This window comes from Medicago sativa, chromosome 4, assembly GCF_051527215.1.
Source record: "Medicago sativa cultivar Bolivia chromosome 4, Bolivia_mono, whole genome shotgun sequence".
Classification (NCBI taxonomy): domain Eukaryota; kingdom Viridiplantae; phylum Streptophyta; class Magnoliopsida; order Fabales; family Fabaceae; genus Medicago; species Medicago sativa.
Genome location: NC_140752.1, coordinates 36,612,479 through 36,630,380, shown reverse-complemented (window position 1 = coordinate 36,630,380; position 17,902 = coordinate 36,612,479).

The following is a 17,902-nucleotide window of genomic DNA, read 5'->3' as shown; positions in this document are numbered from 1 at the left end:
TTCACAACCCTAGTTTGTGACTACTACTTATCTTATATACTCTCACCAATTGGGCTTAGTTCACTTACTCCCATTGGACTTAGTCTTATTCTTACTAACAAATAATACTACTCATTCTAATTCACTTAATATCATCTTTTTATCATTTACCTCTATTCTCGTAATTTCACCAAGTTACTACTAACCTCGATAAATATTTTTCCACCTCTAAATCACTAAAATGCCATCCACTCCAAAAAATTTACTAAAATACTCTTAATTCTTCTATCTCTACTAAAATTCAATTAATCCAATAATTCAAACACATCAAACAATTAAATAAATAATAAAACGATTAAATAAATGATATTATAAAAATCGGGTCGTTACAATCGACACAATATAACAAATTATATATATATATATATATATATATATATATATATATATATATATATATATCAATCACTATATTTCAAAATTTGAAGTTTTTTTTATGTAGAAAACTGAAGTGTTGCGATTCAAATTGTAATTGTCTATAACGAAATTTACCAAATTGGTAAAAAAAAAAAACCATATGGTCGAGATTGAGAGAAAAAATTCTTCCCACCGCATAACTGATTTTATTCAAAATTAAATTTTTATAACAGTCTGTAAGTTTTAGCTCGACTGAAAAAATATGGAAATTAATAGGCTAGACTGCATAACTAGGGTTCGAATATTAAATTCTTCACTTATGTGTCTGAGTTTCAACTGCTATTTTCATTTCATCTATCAAATTGTGAATCTAGGGGGAATGAAACAAGACAATCTTTTGCTATGTTATAACTAGTAAGTAGTAATGAGTGTTTATCAATATCCTTTATTATAGTATTTATTTATCCAAAAAGCTATAAAAATTAATCACAATTAATTTTTTTACAAAAAAAAAAATCACAATTAATTGTTAAGATTAAAAATAATATCTGATTTTGTTTTAATTTTACTAAATTTCTCAAATTAGAAAAAATACTATAAACAAATAAGAGAATACAAAATCAGGTAGTCCTATCTGATGCTAGCTCCCACGTTTATAGTGATGTACAGTCATGTATTTGGCATATTATAAAAAAAATGAAAAGCGTTGTGCTTTTCCTCAACAAAAATAATAATAAGAGATTACAAATGAAATTAGGATCAAATCTTCCATAGTCATAAACCATGGGCATATATAAAGACCAACCCAATCGAATTATAAAAGCAAAATATTTAATTAGTTCTTCATTCATTTTTTAAATAATTAAGAGATTAAAAGTTTTTTTTTTTGACAAAATTAAGAGATTAAAAGTTAAAATCAACATTTTATGTGTGTCTAAATAATTTATATTTGGTTTTGTGACCATGTAAGAAAAATATGCGACAAGAAACATAATAATGTAACAACGTGCAGTTCCCGTATAAAATATTGACGTGCAGTTCACAATAAAATTTAGCAAGAATGTCAGATCAAAGAAGCATATACTAGTTCAATAACTCACATTTACTTGCAACCACATTTCTAGACACAAACAATGGCATCAAATAGTTCATTTATTTTTACTCCAATATTCCATTATTGTAATGTCAGATTAAATAAAAAAAGAACAATGCAAAATGAAACCAAAAGAGAGAAAAGATAAAACGAAACCAAAAATAATCATCAATGAGAGGATGAAGATGAAGATGTTGCTGACATGATATAAACCAGCACAAAGCTTCGGAGACGCTTGATTCTATCCTCCACAGGTTGCACTTCAATTTCAACATTGAGATCTTCCATTTTCCCTTTGATAGACCAAAGAGTCGCCAAAAAATTATTCAACTCAATAACTACTCCTTTCGCCAATTTTTTAATTTTTTCTTTTCCTTCAACAACAGTTTCTTCTTCTTCAATAGCTTCCTTTTCTTCATCAACAGCTCTTTCTTCTTCTTCTTCAACTTTTTCTTCTTCAACAACAGCTTCCTCTTCTTCATCAACAGCTTCTTCTTCTTCTTCTTCTTGTATAAAATGTTGCGATCTATAAGCATTCCATGGTTTCATGGCCTCAGCAAATAGAGAGGCAATGTCAGTAAAGGATTTTTCCATATGCTTCTCGACAAAATGAGGATCAAGAACTAGAGATTTCCACAACTTGGAAACATGCATCAGTTCCAAAGGATTGCTTGACTCATCTCTAGAAAGGATTTCAAACATCAGTTCCTTTGGGAGAACCATGATCGGTGACTCCACCGTTCCTTTTTCCATTATGTGCCTTTTTCTTTTGTTTGGATTTTAGGGTTTCAAAGGTTTTATTACATCAGACTTTGTTGCCACCCAAATATTTATGGATCCAATTTTGATGTTTTCGAGGAATTTTTTTGTTTCGGTAAAAAAGCAAATGGGTAATCATACTATATTTCTTCCTAAGGGTAAAAAAATATTCTTTCTACCCCTCAAAATATAAAAAATATTCTTTCTTTTTCTTTTAGTATTAGAGGGTAAAAAATAATCGAATACATCTATTTTATATGATAAATATATTTGTCTTGCAAAAATGTCATAATATATTCCCTAAAAAAAAAAAGAAGTCATAATACATATCATCTTCATTTTTTTAGGATTTTGGTTTGACCCTCTGTTAAACATATTTTTACCTTTTTTAGTTAATTTATTATGAGTGGGTGGAAGAGGACATGGATTTCTAAGAGGTGTCAACTGAGTTAGAATGTCTAAGTTTTATCTTAATGTTTAACCACACTTAATTCATAAAAAAATATTTATAATAAATTCTATCATTACAGTTTTATTAATTTTTCTATTAATTAAATAAAGATTGTAGTTTTAAAACATTTTTTTACTTATACGGATAAAAATAACAAGCAACAAGAGAAAAAACAATAAATTACATAAAATATTATTTAGATATTCATGAATTAGTTATTTACTTTAAAAAGAAAAAAACTGAATTAATTTTAAATGCAAGGACTAAATTTATAATCTTAACAACTTTGAATTCTCAGGGCGAACAATTTCTATTAAAGTTATTTATTTAAAATGAAAAAAATGAATTAGTTTTAAATACCAAGACTAAATTTATAATCTTAACAAATTCGAATTCTCAGGGCCAACAATTTCTATTAAAGTTATTTACTTTAAAAAGAAAAGTACTAAATTAATTTTAAATGCAAGGACTAAATTTATAATCTTAACAAGTTTGAATTCTCATAGCCAAAAATTTCTATTAAAGTTATTTACTTTAAAAAGAAAAAAATGAATTAGTTTTAAATACAAGGACTAAATTTATAATCTTAACAAATTCGAATTCTCAGGCCCAACAATTTCTATTAAAGTTATTTACTTTAAAAAGAAAAATAATTAATTAATTTTAAACACAAGGACTAAATTTATAATTTTAACAAGTTCGAATTCTCAGGGCCAACAATTTCTATTAAAGTTATTTACTTTAAAAAGAAAAAAAAAGAATTAATTTTAAATACAAGGATTAAATTTATAATCTTAACAAGTTTGAATTCTCACGGCCAATAATTTCTACTAAAGTTACTTACTTTAAAAAGAAAAATAATGAATTTCTTTTGGACCACTTACACGGCTACACGTGTATAATATTATGCCGCCTTAATAGTTTATACCTGGGTTTGGGCTAAAAGTGTGGGCTTTACCCAACACAGAAGCAGGAAAAGACCGTTGCACCCCGCATTTTTGCATGCACGGGGCGCATGAGAAACACCCTAGGCACATGAGAGTGAGGCAAGATGCATGCCCTAGGCACATGGTAAATTCCCTAGGCGCATGGCTTGCCAAATTCATGCCCTAGGAATTTTTCCATGCCCTAGGCGCATGAGCTCTATTTCCTGGGCCCAATCTCCGATTTTACGTCGTTTTTAGGTCTTCGTCTTCAAATAACTTGCCTCTAAACTTTGGGAATAGAATTCCTCCCACTTGTAAGTCTTATGAGGCCTCTTGAATCTTCTTTCTTATTATCCTGAATCTTCACAATTCTTCAGATGTTCTTGATTTGCCGATTTGCATGATTTCTTCGTGAATTACTTCAAAAACCCCCTAAAATTGCTATGTTCCGGGAAAACTAGAATTAGAGATTCAAATATGAAAAACATTACAAAAGTCCCAAAATCATAGGCAATCGTTCTAATACTCCTCCTTTTTGCTGTTAAATCCTACTGAAAATAACTGAAAAACATGCTAAGAATAACGTAAGATGACCTGTCATCACAACCCTAAACTTAAAACTGTTGCTTGTCCTCAAGTAACGAAAGAAAAACATAATTGTAACACCCATACCAGACGTATCTAGAAAGTCTGGCACGTGCGTTTAATTTAGTACTGGATACATTAAGTATATACAACAATAAAATTTTCGAATGAATATTAATTACAACAACATGCGTTCGTACAAGATATACAACTCATCCTTTCTATAGTATAATATATACATCCTTGAAATCCATGTCATCCTGCTGCGGGTACGAACGATCACTTGTTGCAACATCCATTCGGCTACTAGCTTGTCATCCAATCTGTTTATCTGAAACAAATAAGGATTGGGATGAGACATAATGTCTCAGTGAGTTCCCCTAAATCCTAGGCTATAGGTAACCTCAGGGGAAACCTACGGTCACCACGTGTCTACATTACAACCTGACGGTTGATTATACGTGTGTGGTCATGTTTCCTAGACGGTAGTGCATGCTAGTTCCGTCATAGGCATATCTCACTTGTTATAGGCTTCACTTCCTATACGTGTCATGGCGGCCGAGGGAACCTAGGACCGCATTGCCAAGAATACGCTCTACGTATCGAGGCATAGACATAACATATCATGGCACGATTCTAAACCGGACGATTAGGGGAAACCTAAGATCGTCATCGGCGTAACATACTTTACTTGTTCTATACGTAACTTGTACTTGTCTTATAGCATCTCATGCTCTTGTACTTAACTTAATCATACGTGCTTTCATTCGTGAAAATAATCATAATCATAATCGTATCATACATAAACGTATCTAAGTTCATTCATTATGTTAGCGTTGAACAAACAATTATTATCTTGATTCATTTTACGGAGAACCCCGGGTGGAGTAACCTCGAGAACAATCCCATACATGACCGATGTATGTACATCGGACTCCCTCGATGTCGTGCGGGTCCCTTGCGGCTTAAATCATTCCCTTTAGGTCGAGAACCTCCCGTATCCCCCTGACGTGGATAACAAGTGACACGAGCACCGCCATGTGGTTATAAACTTAGTCTTGCGGTTTCGGTGACATGCGGGTCCCTTACGGCTTGAATCGTTCTCAAAATGAGAACCCCTTGTATCCCCCTGATGTGGATAGCAAGAGACATGCCACCTACTTATACTTGTCATGGTCTTGTCGTACGTATACTTAAACATATTCATACTTGCTTACTTATTACCTCGGACCCTTGAGTCGATCCGATTAGCGGTAAACTTATACTTGTTCATGTACATACTTATCATGGTGGAGAGATTAACCTATCAATCCACAACTTACATAATTGCTAAATCATACTTGATCATATGCGAAGAGAATACACTTCGCGTCTTATCACTTCAAGGATACTTGCTATCTAGCTAGTTCTCGACAACTATGTCAAGGCTCTAGTTTTCCCTTACTTATGGATTATTTTACTACCCCAACTTATATTGTATTTAGTCATAACATTCTTATCATATACCATGCATTACCAACCATATTAAATACTTGCTTCATTCATGAAAAACTCTTTAAAAGATCATCATATAAGACCTTGGATTGAGGGGTTTACATTCGTAAAAAGACACCTCGGAGAAAACCGCCTCGCGAATCCCCACACCTGCCAAAAGCAACAAAACAGTGAGGTGTCTCACTGCCTTACTCGCCATGGCGAGTAGATTTGCTGGGGAGGCGAGCAGAAGCTCGCAGCTGCGAGTTGGGGGCGAGCAGGACCCCCTGTTCGGAGTTCTAGCTCGTCGTGGCGAGTAATAGCTCACCGTGGCGAGTTAGCACAGTCCAGAACACTTAAAAATGGTATTTTTGACCCAAAACCTCAAAACCAAACATCCATATGCATAGTATGACACTAGAGGCCATAGAAAACTTGTAAAAACATTCATATGGCAAGTATAAACATGTTTAGCATGCATGGCATAAAAAGGGGTAATTTATTCATACATAAACCCTAGAATTGAAGGCTATCTATGGAACTCACCTATTCAAGGCTGCAAAAGATCCCAAACTTCCAAGCAACCAAAACCCTAACTTGTACCACTTGCTTCTTTTGTTCATAACCTTTCCATCTTGATGTTTTCTTGCAATCTAAGGCTTCATGATCCTTGCTTGATCATCTTTGATCCAACCCAAAGCTTCTTCATCAAAACCCTAACCTTGAATCTTTTCTATAGAGAAGGAAGGATTGGAAATAAGCTCAAACCAAGTCACCAATCTCTTGTTGAAAGATAGAGACACTAAAACTTGTTCTTGGATCTATGAAGAAGAAGATTTGATGCATGATGTGGTGTGAAGAGGGAAAGGATCGATGGAAGAAGAGAGAAGGAGAAGGAAGCTCTTGCCAACCTTAAGAGAGAGAAAGGAGAAGAGGAAATGAGATATTTTTGGGTAAAACCAAATAAATATCCTTTCCATATGCAATTACCATTATGCCCTTGCCTCAAGCGTGTTTTAAAACGACTCTAATACTTTTCCCGTAAAAAGCTGACATCTCATAAAATATTTTTCCATTAACTTGCTTTCTGAAATATTAATCCTCTTGTTTTATCTTGGTTTTCGGGTGTCAAACATTGATTACGTTTGAACCTTTTTAACCTTTGATATCTCATTTTTTCTTGGGAAGGGAAAAAATAAGCAAAACCCTTGAGAATCGAGGTCCGGGAGTTGTTTTCGCTACGGGAAGGTGTTAGGCACCCATAACGACTATAGTATCCTATAGGAACCGTCTTTACTTTCTACGCGCGCGCTTTATTTTTAAATGCTATTTGAAAGTGATATTTACGCCTAAAGGTTTACTAAGTGAAGAATTGGAGGGAGAAGAAAGTGTTTGAATTTTTATTTTATTTGAATTGAAGGAATTTTGATTCCTTGCCTACGTACCCTTTTAAGGGATCAAATCCACCGTAGTTCTCTTCCAAAAAATGTTTTTGTCTTCGTTGGTTGATTTTAAGTTTGAAAAAATGGAATTTTTGAAGAAGGGAGATTGAGAGGCTTCATGAGCATTGAGATTTTAAGAAAAAAGTGAGGTTTGATTAGTTATTTTGAAAAAAAAAGGTCAAGTATGATTAATTTTCATTGAAATTTGATTAAGAAAATAAAAGAGAAAATGCAAAGGAGTTTTGACTCCTATATTTTTTGGAAAAAGGGTTTTCAAGTGATGTTGTTCAAGTTTTTTTGGGAAAATTGATTTTTCTAAGTGTAAATCCTAAGCATTCATCTAAACATGCAATCCTAAACATACATCTAGACATGCATAACCTAAGCATACATCTAAAGTATCTATGTGATGTGTGTGCATGTGTCGGTGCTTGTGTCGGTGTACATCATTAGAGTCCATTGTCCTTTACATCATTGGCCTAGATACATGCTATGGGCTTGCAAAAATTTAAATTGCATGAAAGTAAAGTACAAATATCCCTAGGTTTTTACATTCTAAGCCTTTGCATGAAAATTTAAATGGCAAGGAAAATAAAGCTAAAGACACAAGATGGAAACAAAGGGGTTAGTGAACAAAAATGCATGAAATGATGGAAATGTTGCATAAAAGAAATGGTAGAAAAAAAAAACTAACAAAATGCACTAGAAGTATATACAATCACATAGAGTTTTTTGGAGAGTTTTTATAAGCACTTGAAATGGTAAAAAGCATAGAAACATAGAACATACAAGAGGCAAATTCTCATAGAAATATAGAAGAAGAAAAATTGCATCAAGCACATATTTGGAGTATTTTTGAAGGCAAGAGAGTGTTTAACAAATTGGAAGTAAGATGCAACAATAAATGTGATAACATGCTTAGAAAATTACTACAAAATAATGATAAATCTCAATCTTAAGGTCTCTATATCATGAAGACTTATAATATGCTTCCCAAACCAAAGTATTAGAGATCAATTAGATCAAGAAACACCAAAACTTTATAGCAATTTTCATGTGCATATTCATTACATTTATCCTTACATTTCAAGGAAAAAACAAAGGAACGAATCCACAAGAAAAATGAGACAAACTACAATCACATGTATTTTCATATATTTTCCAAAGGTAACAATTAACACACAAAAAGCTCAAGAACACATAAAGTTTCATGTACATCTAAAATCCACAAGAACACTAAATCAAGAAAAGAACCACAATCGAATACAAGAAACAAATGCATATATTTTTTCAGATTTTCAGAGGTGAAAATTTAACATAGAAAAATCAATCAAAGAGGAGAATTAAAGTATGTAGCAATTTTTAGAGGTTTTTAACACAAAATAAGAGTAAACAAAGAAAGGCAGGGAGGTGCAGATAGTGAAAACATAGAGAAACATGCCAAAACAGAAATTAACTTGGGCTGAGGGAACATAGTAAGAAGTATGGGCTTGCCTTTGGGTTATGGAGCAAGAACGGGTCATGGGTCAAAGAACTACATACTTTCTTCTTCTCTTCTTTCCCGTTCCCAACAACACCACACAGTTCTCTTTTTGTTTCTTCATGTTTTTCAAAGAAAATTCTAACGGCTTAACAAACCTAAACCATTTCTTCACAAAAGATTTTCAAGCCAAAAAAGGAACAAACAAGCATAGGTATGAATTCCAGGCAATTGATTTCATGCGCAGAGTCTAACTAAGCAGTACAGATTACAGATCAGAGGGAGATTCAACGAAAATTGAACCAAAAAGAGAGAGTGGTAATACCTTAGGGCCAAATCGGAGGAAACAGAAGAGAATATTTCAAGGCTAGCGTCAATCAAAGCTTGTTGTTGTTTATTGTTCACGCTCACCGTTCGTGCTTGATCTATGTGCGTCGCAGGTCCTTTGCAATTCGATCCAGACTCAAAAGATAAGGAAAAAACGATCCCTTCTCTCCTCTGTATCTCACGTGTTTGTGCTTCTGTTTGAATCGAATTCGGCTCTCCTTCTCTTTTCACGAGTCGATCCGTTCCTTGACTGGCTTGGAAAGCTTCGGTTTGGTTACTGAGGTATTCAATTGAGCCAATTGGTTGTGTCGTGTTGAGCAGAGAAATTGACTGGTTCGAACCTTGCTTCTAAACGAGAGAACGAAGATGTTTGGATCAGTTATTGACGGCGTGAATCGGTTTTGTGAAATTGTGGATGATTGTGTTGGATTTGAGGTTGAAGATGAATATGGATTGAAGCTTTTGGTTATGGAGGTTTTTGGTGGTGAATGTGGTGGTTAGGGATGAAGATTGAAGGTGGTTATGGAGGTTTGAGATGAAATTTGATAGTGGTTGAAGGTGGAGGAAGTTAGTTAGGGTGAAAATTGTGGTGGAGGAAGTTAGTTAGGGTGGTGGAAAGTTAGTTAGAAGAGAGGGAAAATTGAGAGAAAATAATTATGAAGCTTGTGATTTTTTTGTGGAGTTTTTGTGAAAATGATTAGTTTTTTTTGACCTTGACCATGACTCATCTATTTATAGGTGATGAATGGGATTGATGGACCAATGAAACAATGCCATGTGTACTTGACCTTAACAAACCTTGACTTTGACTCTAACAAACTTGAAAAAGGATTAAAATGCAAATAACAAAAGTACAAGGACCAAAATGAAAATTAAGACTAAAATTGAATTGAAAAAGTAAATTGAAAATTAACGTAAAGCGAGACGATTAAAAGCAACAAAGCAGATTAAAATGAATCAGAAATTTTATGTGAAATGACCAAAATGCCCCCTAGGGACTAAAACGACTCAAAATGACTCCGATGTAATTTTAAAATGGTTTTTTAACAGGGAATTAAAGCAAGAGTTTATACAAGCGAATTAAAAGACTCAGAGACAATTTTCCAAAGATTGAAAGGAATTTTAACATAGGAAATGACTAAAATGCCCCTAGGGGCTAAACTGACTCAAAGTGACTTCAAATATAATTTCTGAAATGGATTTTGACATGAGATTGAAACAAGGACTTATACAAACCAATTGAAAAGACTCAAACAATTTTCAAGGATTAAAATGAGTTCAATGCAGGAAATGACTAAAATACCCTTTTCCATGAATTTTGCAAACAATATTGAAATAAGATGCAGAGAAAGATGTAATTGATCAGAGACATTTCAAATGACTTGAAATGCAAGAAAAGAAGAATGGAGCTAGTATTTTTAGGTCCAAAATTAGGGTATAACACCTCTGACACGATCGATTGGTAATATACCGATACTGTCATGCGGGATATTACATTCTACCCCCCTAAAAAAAATTTCGTCCTCGAAATTTAGTGATCGACTACCAATCATTATGACAAAAACTCACCATCCATGGTCTGAGCCATTTATTTGAAACACAGACTCTTAAGAAGTTCATTGTTGCTTGTGTTTCGTCTTGTTTCTTGATTCACATACATGAACACATAGCTTTCTTGATCTTAATATCACTTAAAATTTGAAGTCATCTTAGTACACCATGATTTGGAACTTACTTTGCTACACCTAGACGTATTGTCTCGGACTCGTATCTTACCCGCTTAACATAAACCTCTCACAAAGGTATCTTATCATAAACATGAACACTCAGGATTTGCCTTTTAACTGCCGGAGACCAGGTTTGCCCTGCAGTGCTTACTTGTAACATTAAGACATTTTTCATACATACATTTTATCCTGAATACATAATCTTACTGTACCTTGAGACACATGTCTCTTACTTGCATTACTCATATAGACGATTCCACGAATCACTTATCTCTTTCCGAGTCTTAAGAAATCTTCCTATCTCATTGCAATCTTATTGCACCCGAACTAATGAGTAACTCACATAGCTTGACATGAAAGAATGAAATCAACTTGCCACTTCATCTGACAATCTAATAACCAACATTGTGGTTCACATGCTCTTGAACTTTATAGTAATTCCACTTGCACATACTTCAACACTCTTAACACACTTCCGTGTATCTTGTAGGATATTGATTTCAAACGAACATTGTCATTTCCATAACATGCCCACACTTTCAAGTGCTGCCTCTTGATGAATGATAACGATACGTGTTCTAGCATTTTTCTTGAAGAAATTTTCTTAAACTTTGGTATTCGGGTTCTTGGAACGAATAGATACATGACTAAAAAGATTTTATCATTTTCCAAAACTGAATTTGTAATGGTACCACAGAACCACCGGACGAGTTTCTATATTTTGAAAAAGATTTAACAACTCGCCCAAACTTGTCCACGACAAATTGGTCCTGAAGTTTGTTCATCTTAAGTGAGTCTACTTAAAACGTATCTCATCAGTTTCGAAAATGTAAAATTCCATGAGTTTGAAAATAAGCATCGTTCCCAAGTTCCATAATACCAATCTTAGCTTTAAAAATTATATAAAACCATGCTTTAACATATCTTAACAAGTATCGTTTTCACTCAACAAGTATTGCATACAAAATATGTATCTCATTACACATCACTCAAAAGTTGCTTCTCTTTCTCATGTTAACATGCTTAATCTTCAAAGATGGGTTCTTCCCTTTTAACCGATATACATACTCGTAATACCACTTACATATCCATAGGAAATCCTTGGACCTCTTGACTTTAACTTGTTCCTCTTCTTCGGAACACTAAACTTGATTCTCCACATCATCTCATTCGATTATCGCTTGAGAGTTAATACCTTTTCCAGAAACCGGTCATCATTCTTGATGCTTTGATTCTTTACTTGAGTCACGAAAGGTAACCTTCTGAACCTTACCTATTTCCCATTATCATCATTCATGCATCCTAGCCCATTCATATATGGCGACACTTGTCTTTCTCATCTTACCTAGGTAAAGATACATACTTTAAACTTTTACCTTAGCCAATGCTGACTATATAAACATCCATACCTACTTATCACATCGAGAAATCCTCGCTTGGCTTATGATGCTTCTTGTTAAACTTGTGTTACCAACCGAACATTCTTCACAAAAATTCATACATACTAAAATTCCATGTTTCGTGACTAACGATTAGCTTCCATGGCGCTACTCTGATCTCCATCGGTTGGCTTAAACTAATACTCTAATCCGTTAGAGCCATTGAGACTTCAATTCATGCTTATCACTTGAATACTTACTTCTTGAACTATTCTCAAGATTCCCATGTTGCAACCAACGTCACAACCTTACACTTGTCTTTACCATTGCCTTGTAAGAATAAAACTCATGATAACTTATCTTAAGCTCATAATACTTAACTTGGGGGTAAACCTTACATTCTTGCTGGTTGGATTTACCTGTTGAGGTATACATATGATACTTAAACTTGTTTCCGATCAAACTTAAATTCCTTTGACAAACTCGTCTTGTACTTGAACATATCTTTCTCAAAAATTTAACCTTCGCATTCTCGCATACTATATTTTGCTTAATCATACCAATGCTTGCTTCATAAACTAACGCACGGGTCATTGACGTTGATAATTTTCTACTTTATAAATATATATTGAGTTTAGGCCCCGGCCGTTGCTCTAAAATCATAGAACGAGTTGATAACACATACGTGCCATCAAACCTAGACTCTTATAAGTCTAGTCCGCTCTACGAGTGTCGAAGCAAAACGGTTCCTAGAAGATCTCATAAATTTTCAAAATATCAACCTCAATCACCCATACGTGTAATTCTTTTTAAAATCCTTTAAACCTTACAATTCAACTTCATAATGAGCCTTAGCAAGTCAATTAAGCAAAACATAGGTTCGAGAGATACGTCATAATTCCACATAATCCGTGAACCTTGTGATTCCTCATAACTTCGCACCCCTTAAACTTCTTACTTCATACCTCTTGCATAAACATCTGTGACTTTCCTTATAGATATCGGAACTTCTATACTTTTGATCTTGGCTCGTTCTTGATTCTTAACACATTAACTTCCAGAGCTACCTTAAACCGTATCGATTTCATTGATGGTTGCCCATGTCTTTTCCTTGGAAATCTTAGGATATGATATGCATTCGTTACTTGATGTCATAAAAGATTTTTCGTCACATAAAAGATTGTGGTGAAGACATCTCCCCAATAGTCATTGCAAACCATAGGAACGAAATGGAAGATTTCATAAAAACGGAAAGTTTCGTCCCAGGCTTGCTATTGGTGAGCTTCTCCAAGTCCATTTTCAGAAAACATTTATTGCATAAAATTCTTATTCTCAAGTATACAATGCACATCATTCATTCCTATCATCGTAAAATATTCTATAACATGTGCATGGCAATCCTCAATTTTTTTTCGATACAATTCTTGGCACGTCGGAAATCAAAGCCTTACTCCTAATAACATAAAACTTTCTCTTGAATCCTTAACTTCCTCTACTACGAATAACTTACCTCGTTACATTGCCACTTACGCAACTTTCCGAGCATACATGTCCTTAACTTCATTCACATATTGCTATTCCTGAGAACCTGCTGACTCCGTCATCATATGTCGACTTCTCACTATCTTGTAGCCTTGTTCTGACATTCCAGAATATCATAACCCGTTCCAACAACAACTCTTACCGAATCTTTCGGTCATGATTAGATATATATATATCCAACTTCTTCGCTTACGGGTACATTAAGTATCACTATCATCTTACCCGACATTGTCGGAACGTTCCTTCTTAACATGCCTTACATCCCGGAGGATTCACACTTCTACTTGATTAGTTCATCGGCCACCTTTTGGCACGATCAAACTACTTCATCACATACTTCGTTCCTCCTGGGTCCTATTCAGCTCTCAGGCATCCATCCTAATCGTCGAATGTTAAATTGAGTTGATCAGGCTCAACTAACAACAACAACTAGAACATTTACCCGGAACCCAATGGTCCCACTACCTTAGTTGTAACATTAATGACCCAAGGCACGGTCTAAATCGACCTGCTCTGATACCAAATGTAACACCCATACCAGACGTATCTAGAAAGTCTGGCATATGCGTTTAATTTAGTACTGGATACATTAAGTATATACAACAATTAAATTTTCGAATGAATATTAATTACAACAACATGTTTTCGTACAAGATATACAACTCATCCTTTCTATAGTATAATATATACATCCTTGAAATCCATATCATCCTGCTGCGGGTACGAACGATCACTTGTTGCAACATCCATTCGGCTACTAGCTTGCCATCCAACCTGCTTATCTGAAACAAATAAGGATTGGGATGAGACATAATGTCTCAGTGAGTTCCCCTAAATCCTAGGTTATAGGTAACCTCAGGGGAAACCTACGGTTACCACGTGTCTACATTACAACCTGACGGTTGATTATACGTGTGTGGTCATGTTTCCTAGACGGTAGTGCATGCTAGTTCCGTCATAGGCATATCTCACTTGTTATAGGCTTCACTTCCTATACGTGTCATGGCGGCCGAGGGAACCTAGGACCGCATTGCCAAGAATACGCTCTACGTATCGAGGCCTAGACATAACATATCATGGCACGATTCTAAACTGGACGATTAGGGGAAACCTAAGATCGTCATCGGTGTAACATACTTTACTTGTTCTATACGTAACTTGTACTTGTCTTATAGCATCTCATGCTCTTGTACTTAACTTAATCATACATGCTTTCATTAGTGAAAATAATCATAATCATAATCGTATCATACATAAACGTATCTAAGTTCATTCATTATGTTAGCGTTGAACAAACAGTTATTATCTTGATTCATTTTACGGAGAGCCCCGGGTGGAGTAACCCCGAGAACAATCCCATACATGACCGATGTACGTACATCGGACTCCCTCGGTGTCGTGTGGGTCCCTTGCGGCTTAAACTGTTTCCCTTAGGTCGAGAACCTCCCGTATCCCCCTGACGTGGATAACAAGAGACACGAGCACCGCCATGCGGTTATAAACTTAGTCTTGCGGTTTCGGTGACATGCGGGTCCCTTACGGCTTGAATCGTTCTCAAAATGAGAACCCCTTGTATCCCCCTGATGTGGATAGCAAGAGACATGCCACCTACTTATACTTGTCATGGTCTTGTCGTACGTATACTTAAACATATTCATACTTGCTTACTTATTACCTTGGGCCCTTGAGTCGATCCGATTAGCGGTAAACTTATACTTGTTCATGTACATACTTATCATGGTGGAGAGATTAACCTATCAATCCACAACTTACATAATTGTTAAATCATACTTGATCATATGCGAAGAGAATACACTTCGCGTCTTATCACTCTAAGGATACTTGCTATCTAGCTAGTTCTCGACAACTATGTCAAGGCTCTAGTTTTCCCTTGCTTATGGATTATTTTACTACCCCAACTTATATTGTATTTAGTCATATCATTCTTATCATATACCATGCATTACCAACCATATTTAATACTTGCTTCATTCATGAAAAACTCTTTAAAAGATCATCATATAAGACCTTGGATTGAGGGGTTTACATTCGTAAAAAGACACCTCGGAGAAAACCGCCTCGCGAATCCCCACACCTGCCAAAAGCAAGCAAAACAGTGAGGTGTCTCACTACCTTACTCGCCATGGCAAGTTGATTTGCTGGGGAGGCGAGCAGCAGCTCGCAGCTGCGAGTTAGGGGCGAGCAGGACCCCTGTTCGGAGTTCTAGCTCGCCGTGGCGAGTTAGGACAGTCCAGAACACTTAAAAATGGTATTTTTGACCCAAAACCTCAAAACCAAACATCCATATGCATAGTATGACACTAGAGGCCATAGAAAACTTGTAAAAACATTCATATGGCAAGTATAAACATGTTTAGCATGCATGGCATAAAAAGGGGTAATTTATTCATACATAAACCCTAGAATTGATCATAGTTTCATACTTTCTATAAGAACATAATCATAATCCAAAAGGGGTGGGAAACTATCTATGGAACTCACTTATTCAAGGCTGCAAAAGATCCCAAGCTTCCAAGCAACCAAAACCCTAACTTGTACCACTTGCTTCTTTTGTTCATAACTTTTCCATCTTGATGTTTTCTTGCAATCTAAGGCTTCATGATCCTTGCTTGATCATCTTTGATCCAACCCAAAGCTTCTTCATCAAAACCCTAACCTTGAATCTTTTCTATAGAGAAGAAAGGATTGGAAATAAGCTCAAACCAAGTCACCAATCTCTTGTGGAAAGATAGAGACACTAAAACTTGTTCTTGGATCTATGAAGAAGAAGATTTGATGCCTGATGTGGTGTGAAGAGGGAAAGGATCGATGGAAGAAGAGAGAAGGAGAAGGAAGCTCTTGCCAACCTTAAGAGAGAGAAAGGAGAAGAGGAAATGAGATATTCTTGGGTAAAACCAAATAAATATCCTTTCCACATGCAATTACCATTATGTCCTTGCCTCAAGCGTGTTTTAAAACGACTCTAATACTTTTCCCGTAAAAAGCTGACATCTCATAAAATATTTTTCCATTAACTTGCTTTCTGAAATATTAATCCTCTGACACGATCGATTGGTAATATACCGATACTGTCAGGCGGGATATTACAATAATTTATTCTTTGCATTTTTTCAAGAAAAACATACCTTTCCGGGAGTTGTGCTTAAGAATCATTCATCATATTCATAGCAGAGTGACAACTAACTTACCACTGTACATTCAAGCGGGTCTGGATTGCTGAAAGGAACCTATATTCTCAGTCATACACTTTTCTATGATACACATATGTATCTCCTAAAGCCAGTAGGGCTAGTCATGACATTTGTCCACTCCAGTCATCACATGAATGTACATTGCTATAAATTTGAAACAATTCTAAATAGACAGTCAAGTTAAAGTTATTCACACACTTGGAGGATTTTGAGGGTTATAACTTGGCTTAGGTTAAGGGTGGATATATTTTGGGAAAGTAGGCTAATAAAAGAACTTGGAGTTAGTTCACTAACCTAGGGATTCCTACTAAACATTAATGTAATGTCATCCTTCCTTCCTTGATTCAAACAAGATGGGTAAAACAGTAGAACTATTTGTCTTTTTATTTTGACACAAAGATTCTTTTTTTAAGAGACCATTTTTTGCTCTTGATTTTTTCTTTTTTTTCTATTTTTTTGTGTAGATCCATGATCATCTACATTTTTTCCTTTTTATGACAAATGTGTTCTACTGTTACCCCACCCCAAACTTAAAATGTTGCTAATTTCAAAGAGCAACGCCAAACTTATTTTCAAAGCATGTGCAGTCATAATAATATCTAACTCCAAGTGAAATCAAACAGGGTGCATTTAAAGTGTAGGACTGTGACATGATTCGTCACTAATAAATAAAAGAAATTTTTCGTCTGCAGGCTCAAAGTGGTTTCACAAATGATAAGAATATAAAAGGGTGGCTTGAAAGGTTAAAGGTACTAATGAAAAATTGCCTCGTGTGTGATATAACCTAACCGATCGTCCGTAAAGAACGGCTGCAAATTCAAGCAAAAATAACATTCATATGAAACACTCATAATTATTGAGGGATGAGGGTTTGAACTAGGAAAGCCTACTCCAGGATGAAAAAATGGAGGATGCGTCGCGTTCAAACTCTCCAAAAAAGAAGATGGATTAGTATGTAGGCCTGCCATAAAAGATGATGGCATGTCATACGGTTGGTTTCTATCGAAGAACCATGTATTTGGATATTATTGATTTCCAAAACCAACTTGTGATTGTGCGACTGCAACAACGGTTGATGCCGCCGCGGGTATAGTCGAAGAAACGTGAGTG